The sequence below is a fragment of the Danio rerio genome, chromosome 4, assembly GCF_049306965.1.
Source record: "Danio rerio strain Tuebingen ecotype United States chromosome 4, GRCz12tu, whole genome shotgun sequence".
NCBI lineage: Eukaryota > Metazoa > Chordata > Actinopteri > Cypriniformes > Danionidae > Danio > Danio rerio.
The window spans coordinates 16,761,819-16,780,003 of record NC_133179.1 but is presented as its reverse complement, the minus strand read 5'-3'; the positions used below and the strand labels follow the sequence as shown (position 1 = coordinate 16,780,003).

The following is an 18,185-nucleotide window of genomic DNA, read 5'->3' as shown; positions in this document are numbered from 1 at the left end:
CATGTTTGCAGCAGCAGAAATTTACTTTCTCAGATGACATTTCTGTGTATATACAGGCCGTAGCAGGTCTCGGGACTTGCTCTGCCATAATTATCAAAGCAGCAGCAGCAGTGTTGCAGATCTATACCTCCAAGACCAAATACATCAACATTGCCATATAAATATCCATCACCAAACTAAATCCCAAGAGTGTTCATGACAGAAATGAGCATATCTTAGTAAGTGTTTTTGTTTTCCATTTGAAATGTACTTAAACAGCATTTAATCAAATTTAATTTACTAAAGATTAAAAACGGATAAATTAAGTTTTGCTCTGAGAAATATATGAACATATTTAAGTGAGTTTACTTAAAACAAGAACAAATATGTGTTACTGGGGTTTGAAAGGTACTTTCTAGTTTGTTTGTTTTTAACCCACTGTTGTATTTGTTCTTCTTTTAGTCTAAGTTTCTTAATTTACTAAATTTTCATTTATTTCTCAGAGGACAAGGCTTCTTATCCTATAAATTTTGCTTCCCAATTGAATATTTCTTGATTTAACCCAACATTAAAAACACATTTTTGCAGTGTGATCAAAAGGTACAGTACAATACCTTACAAATGGATATTAATACAAAGTTGTTAAACGTGTATTTAGAGAACTTCTTGATGTATTATGATCCAAATGATTAATTTCACTTAATTTACATACATTTTACATTTAAAAAAAAAGATCTTAAGTTTTAAATTTTACTTCGTAAAACATGCATGCCGTATAATGACTCTAACAAAGCATTAAGGGCTCTATTTTAATGATCAAGGCACAAAGTCTAAAGCGCATGGTGCAAAAGCATTAAGGTCATATCCGAATCCACTTTTATTTTAAGGACAAAAAATATGCTCTGCACCCTGGCGTGTAATCTAACAGGGTTGTGCTTATTCTCCTAATAAGTTATGGGTGTGTTTTGAGTATAACGTGCATTAAACTAATCAGAGTCTCATCTGCAATTCCCTTAAAGAGTCAGTTGCGTCGCTCCATGGTGCATTTGCTATTTACATGGCGGACTTTGTAAGTGAAAAAACTGAACACTTCACTAGCGAGAAAGCAGTTAAACACACTATCTGCAGCGCGAGGATAAAGAATGAGCCTCCTCTATTTGGCCTCTTTACTTTCTCTTATACTCTACTCCTTTACTTTAGTGAAGTAAGGAATCATCGTTGTACACACTCCCATGAAGACATCCATTAGCCTACATATTTAATTTCAGATAGATATCATTCAATCGTTACCTTTTTTACATAAGGAGTGTATATAGTGTACAGTAGGATGAAGTATGTAGAGTCAGGCAGTAACTATGGTTGATCTGTCATGAAATAATTCCATTAGCACTTGTTTATTTTGTAATATAAATTTCCAAATGGTCCCTCACCAATGGCAGGTGTGGCAGACAGCTACTTTGGGATGCCGTTTGTATATAAATGTTGTTTTTACTATACTAGTGTTAAGTTCCATTTCACTGTGGGATGGCTGTGGTCTTGGCCTCCACTCAACCAAGCCAGTCTCAATATAGGCCACAGTCTACACGGGCACAATGCCACGCAAAAGCACAAACACTTGTTCAACCACAATCGTCATGATACCTGGTGGCAGATCGACTAGTGGTGATGTCATTTCCACACCCGTTGCCAGTGCTGCTGGTCATGATGTTACTTGCTTTGAGGCGCTTCCTTCGATCTCTCAATTTCGCTAATCGCTAATAGCAGACTCTTGGGTCAGGAACGGTTTTGTTAGAGGAGTTTATTCAAAGTCGGCCTGGCGGACTGAATTTCCATGCATATCATTAGAGTGGTGATTGAATTCGTCCACCGGGCTGATTTTAGTCCTGCTGTGCTGAGTGGAGGTTGTGCGTTGCGCCTGAAGTTTCCGGCTATTTTTAGGCCGGGTGAGTCGTGTGTGTTGTGTTCCTGTATGAAACTGTGCGCAGCCTGATGGGTAAATTTCTTCTCTCACTCTGGAAGAAATGACACCACAATCTCTCCATCATGCAGAGGGGGCACATTATTTAGAGGCTGCCTGCCAGTCAAAGCAGAGAGATGTGACTGTGTATGTGAGTGTGTCTACTTCATCATATTTTTGGGTGCAAAACTGTATCCAAATTTGAAATGAGCTAACTTTGGAGAGAAAGAATAAAACAGTACTTTTGGGAACATAATCACTTATCAACTATGAGAAATACAAATACTTTTTGTATTGTGCACTTACCATAAATCATAGACAGACAACAATTAAATAGTTCTTTAATCAAATGTCATTATACAATATGACATGTAAATATTACCAACCCAGGCTTATTCTGAAAACAAACGCCTATATACATTTCTGGAGATCGCAAAATTCGTCTCAGGAGCTACATTTTTCCAGTTTTTGTTTTCGCGCATCCACCAGAGGCCGCTGTGTACGCATTTGAGATCTCAAATTTCTCTCGTGAGTGCCATTCGCACTTGCTGTTGTCACGTAAATCCACCAGAGACCACAGTTTACTGTCTACTGACTGACTAATAACACCACCCTCGCCTTTCCCTAAACCCAACCAATAGTGTTTTCGAAAGCACCGACTGACCGCCCACCCCCTTTCCTAAACCCAACCGACAGTTTTAAAAAGCAATCCAAACAAAAGAAAAGCCTAATTTGTTTACCACATTTTCATTTTCACCACATTCTCACACTGTCATTTACTTGTTTATTTTATTTTTTGCTTTTGTCTTACCAGCTTTCTAGAACTGTTCTTCACCGGACTCGAAGCCTGTCTTGTGGTCAACTCTTCTCTGCACCTCAAGTCCGCCATCATACATGGCAAGCCAACTGGACAAACTGGTTACATTGGAAAAGCCGTCCAAATGAAGGTAAACGGTCAGTTGGTATAAGTGTAAAAAGAAATGTCATACTGCCCCATAGCATTCGCTTTAAAGACAAAATGCAGCCATACTGTTTTCAGGTAAATTTGCGATCTCCAGAAATGTATATGGGGCCACGTTTTCAGAATGAGCCTATGTTGAATATTATTTATATTATAATTACATAAATTATATTTCTATTTAGTTCTTTATAATTAGTTCCCTTACTGAAAGCAGTGAGTTAACGTTTCGATTTTAGTGAAGAATAGCAGCACTGAAACCAGTAGCCTGCTAAACATATGCAGGGTAATTTTCAGGCTTGTCTTGTGAACCACAAATTCTTATTTGCAACCATTAGCATGAATTATATATATATATATATATATATATATATATATATACACACTATTTTGCCGAACGTTTTGCAACACCCCTCCTAATCCTTGAATCTAGGTCTTCAAATCCATTCCATGGCCAGTAGTGCATAAAATCATGAACACTACCTCTACAAACACCTGTGAAACAATGGCCCGCTCTAATGAGCTAAATATTACTACTAAATAATCCACAGTAAACTATTAGTCATATTATAAATATGGAAGCAATTGGAAACAATAGCCACACACTGAGGGTCAAAGTGCACAGAAGTCCCCAACATTCTGCAGAATCAATATCTACAGACCTCCAACATCACATGGTCTTCAGATCTAGCTCTAGATCAGTATAGAGAGCTTTATAGAATAGGTTTCCATTGCTGAAAAGCTGCATTTAAGGCTCATCACCAAGGGCAATGCAAAGCGTGGGAAGCAGTGGTGTAAAGCAGACCACCACTGACTCTAGAACAGTGGAGACCTGTGACCAATCACACTTATCAGTCTTCTGACCCAAATACTGCATTTTACATCTGCCCTAAATCTTATATGCCACCTTAAAGATGGTGGCACCTCTGCCAATCCCGGGCCATGTTTGGCCCACATGCTGAATGCCAGTTGCAGGATGAATGCCTGCTGTACCAGCTCTATGCCAAACCCGGGCTAGAATTCTTTGCTGCCTGCGATGTTTCAACTTCAGTGCACAAAGCAAGGTCCAAAAAACAGAGTCCTGACCTCAACCCAACTGATCAGCTTTAGTATGAATTAGAGCTAACACTGCAAGCCCGGCCTTCTTGTCCAACATCACACAAATGCACTACTAGAAGAATGGTCAAAAATAGCCTTAAACACTCTTGTTAAACTTGTGGAGGAGTCTATGCTTTTATATCTGCAAAAGGTGGGTCAAATATGAAACCCTGCAGATTAGGATTGGGATGTCATGAAGTGCACAAAGGCAGATGTCTTAAACCTATTGGCAGTGTAGTGTTTATAAATGTAAATCTACAATAAAATTATAATAATGCAGTGGCAGTCATGTTTTGTCATGTTATCCCCTAATACCAATGTATATGGAAGTGTGCACACAGCATGATGTTTCTGTGGTTTAATTTTCATGGAAACTTCAATGTAACTTCTGTTTGTGATCATGGCAAAAAGAATATGCATATATGAAGACCCCCATTTCCCTCACGCAGTTCTCACAACGTTCGACTTGTGTATATGTGTGTGCATGCATGCATGTGTGTGTCCGCTGTGGTTTGTCTTTGACCTGATTGCTGAAGTGAATTGTCAGACTGGGCCATTGGCTCTTCCAGCCTACCTACTTTTTCAACTCCACTTCGCTCTGCCGGGTCAGTCTGACTTTTTCTCCCCCAACTTAGATCTGGGACATGGAGCTTTTTGAAGGCTTTGGAAAAAAAGGAGATTCTAATCAACTATGCCACCATTTGATTTAATGGTTTATAAAGTTTTCCACAATTACAAAAAGAAAATATTGTTTCTAAGAGGGTTTACTTCTGTATGTCCAAAAGGGGAAAAAAAAACTCTGCTCTATTTTTTAATGTCCTTGTAGGGTCGGACCCCCCACTAAGTGGGTTAATTGGCCCTTTAAATAAACCACTGGCCTGTGTCAAACTCTCTCTAAATAATCTTCAGTTATGTGCTTTAGAAAATATTGCACTGCATTTGAAGTGAATAGTAAAAGTTGAAATAGAGTAAAAATGGAAATAAGTTGTACTTATATATTTTTTAAAGTATTGAGATTACTAAAACTGAACAAAGCGAAGTGTTGTTAATAGGGATGTACAGATCAGGGTTTTTTACCCCTGAGTCTAGGTCATTAGCGAAGAAACAGATGCAGGATATTCCTTGTTTTTTATTTTATTCACCTTATTTTAACATTCAACAACTCTTTTAACAAACAGAGCACTTCTGTGAGGTAGCTCGAACAATTGAGTAATAAATAACTTTAAAAAAAACTGTAAATATATATATAATAAAACATCTAATATAACAAATAGCACCTCAACTCAAAAACCTTAAAGTTTACATATTTTACAGTTTGCTATGGCAATGTTCTCATCATCAACTTTAGTATACCTTCAGACCGCAGCCATACTCACAGTTTCCGCTTCAAGCTGCTTCTGTGTTCTACTTTGCCGACATTTAAGCAATATCATCTTTGCAACAAAGTAATGTCATGCCGCACTCGTTGCTGTTCCTGTGTGAAGTCAAGAAAGAGGTCTAACTCTGTGCCACCGCATAAATATAGATGTGTTCAAAATAATGAGAATGTATGTATGTATATATATATATATATATATATATATATATATATATATATATATATATATATATATATATATATATACTCATTTGTAAAGAATTTTAAACTCAATGTTGAAGGTAATAAGTTCATTACATACCTCATTACTTTATCTATATCTATAGATATAGTTTTTATCCTAAAATGGTTTGGGTTGTCTTAACTTATTGGGTTTTACAGTACTCCGTTGGTTTGAGTTCTCTTCATTTATTGAGTTTTAATGTGCGCAAATTGCTTCATTTACTCAAATGGATTAAGTTCACAGTACTCATTAGGATTAGTTTTTGAACTTAAATGGTTTGTTGCAATCGGTTTCCTCAAATGGTTTGAATTAACTTAACACTGTTTTGCAGTGTATATATACATATATATTCAAGTCCTGATCGGAAGGTAACGTCCGATTCCGATCGAATCTGAAACCACGTGATCGGACCCGATTCCCACTCATTTGAACGCATCTGGAAATCCCTGGTTGCTAAAGCTAAAACTGAAACGAAATATAAACAGGAAAGGTAAATGAATAGAAACATGATAGCATATAAAACTATATGCATATTTCCCACAATAAATAAATAAATAAAAACTGCAAAATTGTGTATTATAATTTATGTAGTTATAATTTATAAACTCTTGTTTAAATATTACTAAAGCTAAAGCATGAGCAAAATTAATTAAAGCTAAAGCTAATAATGGTAATATTCTTTTCTAGAAAATTATTTAATACATCTAAATCTCTCATTTAAAAGTAAAAATGTGCATGACAGAAACTGTAAATCAAATAATAATTCAAATATTTTTTCTGGGGTATTATTTAATACTTCACTGTAAAACCCAACAGTCAACTTTATCAATTGAAATGAGTGCAGTTACTCAAAATTGACTGAAAGTTCATTCTACTCATTTGAAAAGAGTTTTGAACTCAGTGTTGAAGGTAATGAGTTAATTAAATACCTCATTACTTCAATTTAAATGAAGGAATTTCCCAGTACTCATATAGATATGTTTTTTTTTAACTCAAATGACTTGTAGCTATCGGTTTCCTCACACCATTTGAGCTGCCTTAACTTATTGGGTTTTACAGTACTCAGTTGGTTTGAGTTCTCTTCATTTATTGGGTTTTACTGTGCTCAGATTGCTACATTTACTCAAATGGATTAAGTTCACAGAACTCATTAGTTTTTAAACTTAAATGGTTTGTTGCAATCTGTTTCCTCAAACGGTTTGAGTTACCTGTTAAGTGTTCTAAATCCTTCCAAAGCTACTTCTAAAGCACCAAAAAAAAAAAAAAAAAAAAACATTATTAAACAATAAAACTCAAAAAGGTCTTATACTTACAATATATTTTAAATCTGAAGTATTCTCAAGACAAGGAGTAGGAGAAGAACATTGTTGGTCAGTAATGCTTTAAATATTAGTCAATAAACCAAATATATATTTGTCCTTTTCAAAGATTTACACCCCATTGCAGTTTGTTTTTAGCTAAATCCTTTGTGCAAATTGTGCTAGTGCATTTCAGATGAATGTACAAACTAAATCTTGCATTTGCATTCCTCCTGAGGCGGCAAGTGTGTGTGAAGCGTAGCTGTGTGTGATTTGCACATGCAGTAGCATCAGAAGTGTAGAGATGGCAATAGTCCATGGCATGATGTCAGTGTTTCTGCTTCTGCCCTCAGCTTTGCCTAGAAAACCGTTCTGGCTGGATGTGGGAAGTCTGGCGTAATCCTGTGACGTGTGTTTTTTTGGGGGGGAGGGGAGGGGCTTGTGTGCTTCTCTGTAATCCCAGTGTGTTTGTAATCCTGCGTGTGTCTGTACACTTCGATTTCTGCTGTGCTTCATTTGTTTTCCACCTTTGAAAAAAGTCCATGCCCATGTTTAGATGCTTGTTCCTGTATTTTACGCTCTCTTTCTCTCTGTTTTTTTCTTCTTCTTCTTCCTCCATGCAGGTGTGTGGCTGCTGTTCCCTGGGGTTTTGTGATCTGTCACGCTGTGAATAGTAAAAAGCTCTGCCTTTCACCTGTGGAAAATTGATACAATCCTGCTGTGAATTCCTGCCATCCTTTTGAAGGTGGTCTGAGACTATTGAATTATGTTTGTGATAATAAAAATGAACGCAGCTTAATATAAACAAACATACTGTAACAATGTAGAAAATATCTGAAAATATCAAAAACATGATAATAAAAATGAGCAGAGCTTAAAATAAATGACCATAGCTGTAGAAAATAATTGAAAATATCTGAAAATATCAAAAACATGATAATAAAAATGAGCAGAGCTTAAAATAAATGACCATAGCTGTAGAAAATAATTGAAAATATCAGAAACATGATAATAAAAATGAACGTAGCTTAATATAAGTGAAAAAAAATATGTAGAAAATATCAAAATAATATAAGAAATATCAGAAACATGATAATAAAAATGAACATTGCTTAATATAAGTGAAAAAACTGTGTAGAAAATGTCAAAATAATATCAGAAATATCAGGAACATGATAATAAAAATGAACGTAGCTTAATATAAGTGAACATAACTATGTAGAAAATATCAATATAATATCAGAACTATAACAAACATAATAAAAATAAACATAGCTTAATATAAGTGAAAAAACTATGTAGAATATATGAATATAATAACAGGACTATAATAATAAAATTTAGCAGAGCTTAATATAAATGAAAATAACTATGTAGGAAATATAACAAAAAAAAATCAGAAATATCAGAAAAATTATAATAAAATTGAGCAGAACTTAATATAAATGAACATAACTATTCTAGAAAATATTAGAAATATGATATTACAATTAAAATAATATGTAAATATGTAAATACATGACATTTAAATGAAATACTTATGTAAGAGTTTTGGTTTACGCTTTGGTCATTTGTTCATACTTTGACATAACTTTCTCATGGGGGGCACCGGGGCAGGTTTAACAGTGGTTAACTCTGATTGGATACTGAGATTTTGACGGACAGCTCTTAGGGAGTGCATTTGAATGCACATTGTTGGTTTGTTTTATTGACGTAATTGACGTATTAACAATATACATAAACAAGTCACACGCATTTCAAAACAGTTGAGGATAAAAAACACACACAAAAAAACTTGGGTTATTTTCCTTGTGGTACTCGAAATTCTAAAATTAAAGTCCAATCAACCTCAGTTCAACAACTATTAACAACTGGCTCTCGAGGAGGCGGGCATAACAGTGGTCAACTCTGATTGGATAATTTTAATAATTTTTGGGCAAATTTTAAAACAATATGCAAACAAGTCCATTCACAAACATTTTTTAAACAGTTGAGGATAAAAAAAACACAAAAAAACAACTTATATTATAAATATTATATTATATAAAACTTATAACATATTCATACTCGGAAAAAAAAAAACATAAGTCTAATCAACCTCAGTTCAACAACTATTAAAAACTATAAAGCTCCCAAGGGTGTAGACTTAACAGTGGTCAACTCTGATTGGCTACTGAGATTTTGACGAGCCGCTCTTAGTGAGTGTATTTGAATGCACATTATTTGTTTGTTTTATTAACGTTATTTAAAACAATATACAAGCAAGTCCAATAAGACACTTACATTTTAAAATGGTTGAGGATAAAAAATTTGGGTTATTTTCATGGTGGTCCTCGAAATGTAATTAAAAATAAAAGTCCAATCAACCTCAGTTTAAAAAAACTCACCACAAAAAAAAAATGTTAATGTCAATAATAAAACAAAAATATATAAAAGATAAAGATTTTTAAAGATGTTTTTAAAAGTGTTTTTTACATCCCTTCTAAAAAAAACTGTAAACTTGCAAACCTGCATCTCTTTAATACCCATTGGTACTGGCAGCAGAGCATATTTATGTATGTGTGTGTGTGCATGTGCGTGTATGAGGTACTTTCAAAAAAGTCTATACAACTTATTTTGGGCAGTCTGCAGTTTATTTTATTTATTTATTATATTTTACTACAGCTATTTTAAAAGTGCAGCATAGTCCAAGAGTGAGTGAACTAATGCACTAGCCAGTGTTTTAAAGTCTGAGTGTCTTAGAAGACCTCCTGTCTTGCAAAAGCAGCCATCATGTCATCTAAAACACAACCCATATACTTCACTGCATGATTAGGTATAATAATAAACCAAATAAAAAGTCATTGTGAGGACAATACAGTCAACAAATAAGCATATAAACTCCCTCTCAGAAGTTTCGACTTTCAGGACAGGTAGACATCAAAATTTCACCAGCCAATCAGAATAGACTGCTGTTTATCCTGCCCCCACAAGAGGTTTGCACGTAAAACAGCAAACATAATATGTTACTTCACAATTATAATTAATGATTTGCGAAAACTAACTTTTGAATGTTGTTAACCAAAACATTAGACATCTTGGGAGAGCATTTTTCTTTCCTAATGGTGTATTTTTGCTATTACACCTTCATTTTGTCCCCCAACACTTAATTGTTTTTCCAAATGTAAGTGGATTGAACATAAACCCCTAAAGAATTGTGTTGTTTCAGCTCATTTTGAATAAGTAGTTTGAACAAGAATCAAAAATAATTTCATATTTGCCTGTTTTTCCTCTTCATTGCAGTCGGCGGACAATCATATCTTATCAATGTGAGCATAAGTGATGAGGCTTGTCAGACTTTTTCAATGTTCTTAAAGGCATCACATACTATTTTCTGTGCGACTGCTAATGTTCCTCCTGCATGACTGCGTGTGTCAGATGTCATGAGCAATTGTCCATTCAGCCTCAGAGCTCGCATATGTTGTGTATCTGACATGGTAAAGGGACGGTTATTTGGGCCACTAGATTATTGCAAGCACTTAAACACTTCACATTTTGCTAAATGTTATTGAATTAAGAGCAGTACTGATGTTATTGTAGCTGGTAACGCCATTGTATTCTTTTTTTAAGTATAATAATAATAATGATAATAATAATTATAATGGTAATAATAATAATAATTATTATTATTTTAGAGTTAGTGTTTCTTAAGTTTTACAAAGTGATGAAAAAATAGTATAAAATGATACTACTACTAATAATAATAATAATATTAATAATAATTGTTATTATTTATTTTTTTATTCTGTTATTAGTGTTTTCTAAGTTTTACAAAGTGATGGTAAAAATAGTGTATAATAATACTACTACTGCTACTACTACTACTACTACTACTACTACTACTACTACTACTACTAATAATAATAATAATAATAATAATAACAATAATGTTTCTTAAATATTACAAAGTGATAGTAAAAATAGTATATAATGATAATACTACTACTACTAATAATAATAATAATTATTATTATTATTATTGTTACTATAAATATTTTTATACTGTTGTTAGTGTTTCTTAAGTTTTACAAAGAGATGGTAAAATAGTATATAATAATAATAATAATAATAATAATAATAATAATAATAATAATAATAATAATAATAATTATTATAATTATAATATAATTATTATTAATATTATATGCAAATAAAGCATATATATTAAAACATCCCTACTTATTAGTATTTCATTCGCATTTTACAAAGTGAAAGTAAAAATAAAAATATTATGTTATTGTCCACTAGATAATCACAAGCACTTAAACACTTCTTATTTTGCTAAATATAATTGAATTATGAACAATATTTATGTTATTGTAACTGGTAAAGTCATTTTATTATTTGTATTAAGTCTTATTATTTTATTAAGTCATATTATTATTATTATTATTATTATTATTATTATTATTATTATTATTATTATTATTATTATATGCAAATAAAACATACATATTGAAAACCCTAAAGAAATACAAATAAAAGCAACTATAATAATAATAATAATAATAATAATAATAATAAAAACAATAATAGTTATTATAATTATAATAATTATTATTATTATTATTATTATTACTACTAATATATGCAAATAAAACATATATACAGTATTGAAATATCCCCTGTCAATATCTACAAGATTTAGATATCTTTAAAATATAGATTCTTTATAATATTTACAAATATTCTGTTCTAATAAATTATAATAAAAATTATAATAGTTAAAAATATAATAAATGAATAAGTATTAGTAGTAGTAGTAGTAGTATTCAATATGATGATTACATTAAATAAATGATATTATATTAAATGTTTGTTCTGTTAAAGTCGTGTGTGTGTGTGTGTGTGTGTGTGTGTGTGTGTGTGTGTGTGTGTGTGTGTGTGTGTGTGTGTGTGTGTGTGTGTGTTGTTAATATTATTTTGTATTACTGAATAATAACAGGGTTGTGTGTTGTGTGTTGGTAATCTGTAGTGTAGGAAGCTTTGTGTTTGTGTTTTGTATTTGTGATGTTTGGGAGGCCACACGTGTGGACAATAAAGATCTCTAATCTTTTTACATGAAGATAATGAACTATTTTAATATAATTAAATAATAATATGCTTGATTAAAAGTGTAACAATATAAAGGCTATATATAAAATGTCAAAAACAATGAGGATTTTAATGACAAACAAAACTGTCATAAAAACAGGAAGAGAATCTATAAATATATCTTTTATCTGTGCTTGTGTGTGTGTTGTGTGTGGCCTCTGTGTAGTAAAATGAGAATGAGACGACGTTGTGTGTGTGTGTGTTTCTCTCTCTCTCTCTCTTGGTGAAAGCTGGCCAGTGGTAAAATCATGATGTCATTGTTTATATGTTTGCAGGAATGTCAGAAATGCAGTGATGTCAGCGCAGGGCTCGTGTGCATGTTGTATGCAAGTTTAAAATGATGACGTAGTGTAATCTGAAATACAGGGAATTGCAGCTGTGCTCAGTAAAGCAGGCTTAAGTTATGTCATCCTGTGATGAGTCTGACTCTCAACTCAATAGCACTACAGGACACTGGGGGATGGGGAACATCCACAAATTTACTACCACTCATATTCACTAAAGCAGTCAGCTTGCTCTTTTACTTGTGTTTCCTTATATTATATTATATTATATTATATTATATTATATTATATTATATTATATTATATTATATTATATTATATTATATTATATTATATTATTTTATATTATATTATATTATGTTATGTTATGTTATGTTATGTTATGTTATGTTATGTTATGCTATTATATTATATTATATTATATTATATTATATTATATTATATTATATTATATTATATTATATTATATTATATTATATTATTCAATTATTCATTTGTTTTTGCAGTAGTTTTACTCTTTTTGCCTTGTATTTTAATTATTTTATTTCTTATTTTACCTATTTTTTGTTACTGTGAGTAATTTTGCAATATTCTTATGAAGTATTTATATAAATACATTAATATAGACTGTATTTATGCAGTACAGCATTAACTGTATTCTCATATTACATATATTTTAATATTTATTTATGTTTGATTTATTAGTGCCATTTAATAATGATATTCGGAGTAATTTGAATGCATATTTTACAGACTATTTATAAAAATATTTCTAAATAATCCGCTAAAATATTCAATACAACACTCTTGCTTTTTTCTGGTCTTTCAATTTATTCTATTGCATTCTATTCTTTCATATTAACCCAATTTCTAGTATTTTTTGCAATTATTTCTAAACCATTATATAAGTTTCTTATTATCTATTGACATTCATTACAGCTAAATTAAACATATGCATTGTTTTATTTATATTATTATTTTATTTATAATTTATGTAGAAATCTTGAGATTTTGGTAATATAAATACCTTGAGATAGTCTGCTGATTTCTTTTTGCAGCAGTTTTACTCTTTTTGTGTTATATTTTACTTATTGTTTTTTGCTTACTTTACCTATTTTCTGGTACTGCGAGTAATTTTGCTATATTTTATGACATATTTCTATAAATGCATTGAAATATACTGTATGTTTTTTTTTTTTTGGTGGGGGGGGGTGAGGGTGTGGGGGGTTGTGGAGTGGATCTTGTTTTGTTTTATTGAAAGAAAATTGTAAAGATGGTACGACCACTCGCATGTACAATCAAAATCAATAAAAAAACTTAATCACAAAAAAAGAAATATACTGTATGTATTCAGTAAATCAGTAATTATATTATTATTGCTTCTGTACATATATTTTAATATTTATTTATGTTTAAATAATATTTATTTATGGTTGATTAGTGCTATTAATAATGATATTCTGAATAATTTTATGCATATTTTTTTAAATGCAAACTATGTTTAAATATATCTTAAAATAATTTGCTTCTGTCACTTTTGTATTTATTTCTTGTCTTGTATTATCCGTTATATTTTATGTTCTGATATTTGGTTAATATTTATACCTGGTTTAGTTAATATTGCATTTTCTATAAACACTACTGAAGGGCGGAGGGGTGTCGCAGGGGCACTTTTGATCATTTTGGAAGGGCACTTTCTATCCAAGACTAAAAAGGGCATGTGCACTACACAGGTTGAGCCCTATGTTTGCACGTGCCTGTTTCAACTTATATAGCCATTATAGCACCGGTACCTTTAAAACCGGTACCTCTGAAACCAGCAGATGCTTTACAAATGTTGCGTGTAAGGGGGAAACACATCAAACTTAATGACAAATTTGAGGGCTCATTGAATAAACTTAAAGGTAGAGAAAAGCTTGCGACATAATCTGGCACTTTCAGTGAGTACGTACATGGACACCAATGCTCTGATTTTATTATGATTGAGACAATACTCGGATTAAGAGTCTAGACTACCATGTAAACAGTGATTTTTGTTTACCTTAAAGGACCACAGACACCTGCGTCGCGAAAAGAGGTTTTTTCTTTCTATACAACGTGCAGTATCAAATTCCATTAAAAGAGCACTCTTCCACCACTCCTTACTTAATGCTTGCATCAAACACCTGTTTGTCATGGGGGCATGAATAAAATGTGCCTGAATGAAAGTGAAACTGCAGTTAAAGTTGAAAAAATTAAAAATTAAACACCTGAAATTACATGAAACTCTGGAGGAAACATGGAGAGCGTGGTGACGCAATTAATCGATTTATGTACTATAACGTAAGTTGAGGACATGAAAGAAATATTCAAAAAGCAGTTCATGTAAACACCTTAATCATATTATCATCATTAATCATATTACTGTTTTATTCAGATTAAGGCAAATCATTAGATTACTGATAACCTGTAAACATAGTCACAAGCCCCAACCCTACAAAAAGGAGTTCAGTATTTTGATGACAGCCTTTCCACAAGTTAGTAGTAAGCTAATGTAATTTCGTAATAGAAATCTTAAATTCATGCTAACCAACAAATGATCAAATGAAATATATTAATGTAATTCAAATATATAAAATGTGAATTGATGTTTACTTTAAACTTTAATGATATAGTTCTATGAAAATTATAATTTTTTTTTTAATTTTGTCAAATAAAAGATTTTTTTAGAGTCATCCACCATAATTTTGTAGCTCAATAGTATTGGTTCAGGCACCGCTTTAGCACCGTTTTAAAAGTATCGATTTAGCACCGGTATCGAATTAACCCCAAACGATATCCAACCCTGCTCATAAAGTGATTATATCAAGCAGGAATTAGGAATGAATAAATTCAAACTTTTTGTGTTAACTAAATGCTAGAAGCAATACCAAACCATATGATTAGCTACAGAATAACCTCATATTGGTTTGATAGCTGAAATGTTTGTTACTAATAATACTTTAAATGTTTGACAAAATAATAAATGTGTATATGACCTAATATACATAAATAAGTTTACACTACTCAAACCATTTGCTTTCAAAACTTAAATAGTTTGAGTTATCAGACCTTATCGGGTTTTACAGTTTTAAAAAAAAAAAATCTAAAAGAAAAATAGATATTTCAGATTTCAGATGAGTTTTGTTTGCTGGAGATTCTTTGGAGATTCTGCCACATTTGATGTTTGCTGCTTCATGTGCGTTACTCTCTCTTTCTCTTTCTCTCTCATTAGGAGGTTTGGTCAGCAGCCTCATGATTGTGGTCATGTTGAATGGTAATGTTGTATGCATTAGATGCTGATGGCGGTGGCGTATTTACCCTGCAGGCTGTGTAATGAGGTCACCCACAGTTGCAGTTGCGTAATTATTCTTACACTTGCATGGCTATTTATGGCATATTTCTTCTCTAGGCAATCTGTCTCTCTGATTTATTCATCTCTTCCCAATACACCTGGGGTCATTTATAAAACTGAAAGAAAGAAAAAAAAAAACACCAATATCATTTGACTGGACAGGCAGCCGCAGAGATTGATGTCTTGTTTAAAGGGATATTAATGCAACTGACATATGAAAACTCATTTCATTCTGCCAGTTAGACGATTATTAATGTCTGTTTACATGCGGAGAGCATTTTCATTTGTTTTAACGCAGATCTGGGTAGAAAAACAAAAGGCAGACCTTTTTCCTTTTAGAATCTGAGGCTATTGTGAATTATTTATGATTATGAGTCTTTATAAAGAGCTGCAAGTAGGATGCTTGTGCTTTGAATGAGACCTGCTATGTTTTGTTTTCATTATATTACTGTACAGCTTGCATTCAGGTTTATCAGAGCCATAAAACTCCCTGTTTTACCGGCAAAATGAGTCCTCTTTCTTGAGATTCTGACCTTGTTTTAATTTGCTATTATATTAATTAATTTCAGTAAGTATAGAAACAAAAGCTTGCTGCTTGAATGATTCAATGATTCGTTTAAAGAGACGTTCCTAGTTGCATTACTGGATGAATCAGAGTTTTGAACTAATCAATTGAAACATTGACAAACACTTTTGCTTGTTGCAAAAACAACATCGATACAATCTTGATTTGAAGCATCGGTTTACATGATTTGCAGCCATTTATTCCCTGCAATAGACATCCTTTATGCAATTGAGAAATCTCTTTTTTCAGCACATAAAGTACAGCACCTTACGCTCCGTTCACATGGGGCTTCAGCGGCAATGCTTGACAGAGGGCGTGTCTGAAGTTGGAGCTGACACGATCATCACAGCAGCGTCAGCCAATGAAATTAGTTGGCAATAGGCCACTGTCTGAGCTGATGTATTTGCATACAGCAATCTGATTGGCTGACGCTTCCATCGGCGCTTGAAAAGTTGAGCAAGTCGCAACTTCTGCAGCGAGCAACGCCTCTGAAGTGTTGCCGACGGATTCACAATGCAGTTCGGCAACACCTGACATCATCCATTCAAAGTGAATGGGAAGCGTTGAAGCCCTGTAATCATTATTTACATGGAAATTAATTCACAATGATGTTTTTACCACTGAAAAATGCTGCAAATTGTATGTTTTGGTTAGTTTCAGTGAAGCCCATTTTCCCCGAGCAAACTGAAGTCTATTGAAAACTCTATGTTCGCCATCATCAAATGACTGTCAATATTAGAATGCTTATATTTATGCGTATTTGTTTACATCTGACACTTTAAAGACTTTAGCATTTGTGTTCATGTTGTTAGGAAAAGCCATCAATATAACTGTCCCTCGGTGGGCTGCATGTCTGTTGATGTCTGATTTCAGATGCTCTGCTGCTTGTGTTGTAAAGCATCCGAGCTGGCATGATATACCAAAGAAGCTGACTTGTAATGACAAACGAAGATGGCAGTGATAGGTGGCGTCTCTGCCCCTCGTTCCGACCCTTCCAGTGTTCGCCAAGAGAGGGAATCTGCGTAATGGCTTTCTCTCTGCCAAAGCGGTTGCCACCGCACAATCAAACCGCCACTTATTTCATATATATTTATATGGATGCTTTTTCAACGGACTCCAAATCAGCATAAGTGCCAAAACCACTGAAGTGCACATAAAGCCGAAAGCTGACCGGAGGTTTTTATGTGCTGACATTTACTAAGGGTTCTGGTCAGATATGGTGAGATGAACTGCACGGTTCACTTCAAGTCCTGCTTGAAGTATTAAGTGTTACGCTGATAAATGGAGTGGAATACAGATCTGGCATTATGTGGGGAGTTGCTGTGGTCTATGTATAGCCCAGCTTTCAGACAGTCTCTATAGTCTCTGACAGGGAAGCAGACAGACTCTGGTTCACCCTGCATTTATTCTGAAAGCACTAGGTACAACAGAGTAAAAAAGCAAGTAGAAAGAAATGCAGTGCTTGTCAGATGTGTGCATCATTTGGAAAGATTGTGAATGAAGAGACTGTCTATATACAATACACATACTGTACATAATAATATATTAATAATATTGACCTGTTTTTGCCTGATTTTAGTATACTAAATATTTTTTTTTCTTTCCTTTTTTCTTTGTGAGCACTTAGAAGATAATTGATAAGTAATTTAAATTTCACAGGATGGCTAGTAATTATATATAGTAAGAGACCACTTGAACATTCTCCATTTCTCTGGATTTACTGTTTTTAGGTTCGAGTCAAATGTTACATTTATTTATATGTTGCCCTTTATACAGCATCATATTTACCCAGAAAAAACAGTGGTCAAAATAACAGATGTTTTGATGTTGTCTTTGAAATGGAGTTATTCCACCAAATAACCATAAATTGACCAAGTATGTGGGTTTTTTCAATAGCTGTAGATTATATGAAGAGTTCCTGAGACTCAAATATTTTTTT

General features: G+C 32.8%; 1 protein-coding gene across 4 annotated transcripts in view; it reads left to right on the top strand.

Moving 5' to 3' along the window:
- Positions 1-18,185, top strand: part of atp2b1a (ATPase plasma membrane Ca2+ transporting 1a) — a 239,432-nt gene that overhangs the window by 120,638 nt on the left and 100,609 nt on the right. For all 4 annotated transcript variants that reach the window (XM_073945708.1, XM_073945710.1, XM_073945712.1 and 1 more), the window contains one exon: positions 2,751-2,883. The gene's annotated coding sequence lies outside the window, so the exon portion shown is untranslated. The remainder of the gene's footprint in view (positions 1-2,750; positions 2,884-18,185) is intronic.